Consider the following 4,096-nt stretch of genomic DNA (forward strand, 5'->3'; position numbering starts at 1 on the left):
TAACAGTTTCAAAAATACATGTTAATTTAAATTACATAATTCCTGTTCTTTGGTCCTAAAAAAAACAATTGTATTATTAGTACACATTACCCTGAAACAACATTATTATTCATTGTTTATTACTTAAAAAAAATGCTTTACCATAAAATCCTTTTTTGTTCTTTTCATTAGGCCTATTTATTTTCCTTCTTCTTAATTAAATTCTGCTTCAAATGTTAATCCTAACTTAAGACCTACCATCTATTTATTATTCATTACCTACATTATTTATGTTACCCTAAAATTCCCATAAGTTTCTAATACTTCCTATCAAAGACATTCTCTCTAAAAAAAAATTTACTTGTGACTCTTAACTTAACAAACTTAAAAAAAACTTTTACACTAGACTTAACTTATTATTCATTCTTAGTTACTAAATTTCTATATGTAAACTTTAGTACTTACAAACAAAAACTGCCTATTTCTCTCTACCTCTTAATCTCTTTCAATTATTACAATAATAATGTTACCTTGCATCTTTAAACTTTCTTCTTTTCAATTAAATTAGACATCTCATAACAATAAAAATTCTGCCTATACTCTTCTTATGGGTGTACAAACCAACAACAAAATTTCAAATTCTCAAGTTTCCTTATATTTAAATTATGCAATGCACATAACCTCTGTGGTGCCTGTACCCTTTTAGGCCTACCACCTTCTCCTCTCACATCATGACAACTCTTATTCCTCGGGGTCTGTATTCACTGTTACAAATCAAATATCTCAAAAAAAATTAAAAACAAATTTATTATTTTAAGAAAACAAAAATTTACATTGAATTTACTATGGAGCCTGGAAATCTTAATGTCTCACAGCAGCTAACATGACTAAATCCCATGGAACCCCAGGTTTACATAACCTGTGCCCAAAAATTTAAGCATACCAGGCTTTCCCTGCACTGGTTTTACAGCATCACACACTATTTAGGGCCCTTGATCTGCCATCAGTCCCAAGGAGTTTTCCCACAACCCCTCTCTACACAAGCGCCTACCGCATTCCTCTCAATTGGCTATCGGTTTTACGGCATTCTTTTGGGATCCGACCATCAAGTTAGGGCTAATCGAACACTAAACCACCATACTTCCAAACTAATGTAAATCAATTAAATTTTCTCTGTAAATTCTAAAAATCAAAAAAAATTATTCCAACATGCCAAAGAAACTTCCAAAAAAAATTCATAATCTTATCTTCAAACCATTAAAATAAAAATAAATAGATTACTCTGTTTTCTCCTTAATAACTGTAAACTGTCAACAAATATCATGTCGTAAATTTTAACTATGCTTACTGACTCTTAATCATAAAATCTCATTTGTCCTAATTAAAAACAACCGATTTCCTTAAAATCTCACTGTATCTCTCATACTCAAACTTCACTGGTTGAATATCTCAATAAATTCAAAAACAATTATCTAAACTCTTAAAGAAACTCCTCCCCAATTATTCAAATAAATTACTTCACCTTATTTTATTTCATTACTTAAAACACCTTACTCAAAAAAAATTAATTAATTATCTAGCTATCTTCCATTATTATTTATTTACCGAACAAAACTTTCTCCTAAATTAATTTAGTAAAATTCAATTTCACATTAGGCAAGTACACTAACTCTCTACAGCAATGTTTCTCATTTCCCTCCTTCCTAACTGAATCCAATCTTACTTAACCTCCAGGGAATTTACCTCACAAAATAACCAAATTCACTGTAGTGCCTATCTGCTATAGGCCCACTACACAGGGGGCTCTAACCCCACCAACAAACTTCATTGAAATGGTACCCTATCCCATACAGGATAGCCACTTCGGTACTACCATGGGGAACTCCTGCCCCAAACTACTCACAACTCTCAGGATTCTCCTAACCCTTAATTCACGTAGATAGCCCATCTCCTATGGGTCTGTTCTACAATCCCTACTTCCCAGGGACACAACACCTCACCTTAGGGTCCCTCGCCCTAAAGAAAACATTAATTTTGTCTCTCTGTTCCCTTGGAGTAAATTCCCTCTACACACAAAAACTATCCTTCCCACTTTTCTCAATGCTTATCGATTTTATAGTGTACCTTCTTAATAATGTTTACAAATCCCAAAAAAATATTTTTAAAACCGAGGTAGAATTTAACTAACAAAAACATAAACAACTTACAACGAAACACTTCTAGCCTATACATCATACACTTCTTAAAATAAATTACTTACATACTGAAAGTTCCTCTTCTTCTAAAACACACTTAAATTTAAATTTATTTAACCAATAGTCTATTTTCTTATCGCTAAGTTACCGTACAGCTGATCAAAACAAGGTCACGGCCGTCCACGTCTCCGTATGAGCCCGTGACGTCACCGAATTCCATCAGGTGCGCCAACCCTCGCTTGCGGTTCCTCCGTTCTCCGCTAGGTCTCAGCACCTCCCCGTCACGTGTTCATTCTGCCACGTCCACTGACGTGTCGTTCTGAAACAACTCTCAACATTTTTCTAATTAAAACAAAACATCACTATAAATTCTATAACTCTCTTTTACATAAACTCTCGTTTTCTCTTTAATTCCTTTCTAACGTTTATCCTTCCCTCGACTGATTTAATTCGTACGTCTCGTCTCCTACGCGCACGACAACAAAACAAACTTCACTTGAAAATAATTCCTATTTACGACAAAAAATTTTTATTTTAAATTATAATTCTCTTAACCTACAATCTTAAAATGAACTTCAATTAAATTAAACCACTTGCATTATCTCTAATAAGCATTTAACTTATAACGTATTCTCCTCACGTAATAATCCCCGATATAAATCTACAATAAATTCAACGACTTAAAACAACTTATCACTATAAACTTTATCCTTACAAGTATCCTCAAATAAACATCTGTTACGTCAAAAAAAAAAAATCTCAAAGACTTCCTCCTCTATAGACTAAAATTCCGTAATCCTCTCCTCAAGTAAACTCTTAATAACCTGCTATCAGAAGCTGAAACTAACTTAATAATAAACATAAAAATCTACCTCTCTCTCTCTCCAGAAATAGAACCTATCCGGCGAACTCTACCATTTCTTTCACGTGCACCTAGCCGGTGCCACCGCCATTTCTGTCACGATCCACCTTCAGAGGGGGGGGGGGGGCGAGAATCGTAGCTCTTTACATAGAAACAACTCGCTTGGCATCAACTAGTCTTAACTTCATAAAATACTTTACTGTACCTAGGATCATAGGTTCGTCATCCCGTACAGGATGTCTGGTGAGAGCTGAACTAAGGAGATTTTGCAAAATAACATAATACTTAATTAAAATTATTTTATTCTTAAAGTCAAATACTCAACATCATTTTAAAGAACATTTAAATAGCGGGATTACAATTTAAAACAATAATCTCTTTACTTCCTTAACGATTGAACGACCTTACAAGAGAGAGAATGAGAGAACTTCACTAAACACTTCCCTAGTCCTTCCGAATACCTCAAATCATAATTAATACTTAAAATTAAAACAAAGATAAGTCCATACTCACATTTTCCGAAAAGCCTTTCTTGATCGATTACTTAAAACTAACGTAGGGGCCTCTCCTGCCCTTAAAATCCGAACGAACATTACATTTTAAAAAATTATAACTAAACGACTAGTGACAAGGGCCATTGCCTCCGCCCGAAAGCTTGAAGATGACTACATTATGACCTAACTTAAATTAAACGACTCGTGGCCTCTGGCGTCGGCCATAGCTTCCGCCCGAAAGCTTGAATTCCTACATCACGAACGAACTAACAACTCGTGACCACAGGTGAGACGCATAGCCTCCGCCTGAGTGAGCCTGAATTCCTACATCACGAACGAACTAACAACTCGTGACCACAGGTGAGACGCATAGCCTCCGCCTGAGTGAGCCCCGAGTCACCAATCACTTGCGCTTAAATTCGCGCGCCCTGCCGCGCCTACCATAACAAAAGCTCGTTATTGAAGTCAAATTTACTAAACAACTAACTAGAACATCTGGGAAGACTACCCCCCCTCTACCCCAATGTGCAGGCCACACCGCGCGGCTTGTTACGACAGCGCGCCCC

The sequence above is a fragment of the Bacillus rossius genome, chromosome 1 (genome assembly GCF_032445375.1).
Source record: "Bacillus rossius redtenbacheri isolate Brsri chromosome 1, Brsri_v3, whole genome shotgun sequence".
Classification (NCBI taxonomy): Eukaryota; Metazoa; Arthropoda; class Insecta; order Phasmatodea; family Bacillidae; genus Bacillus; species Bacillus rossius.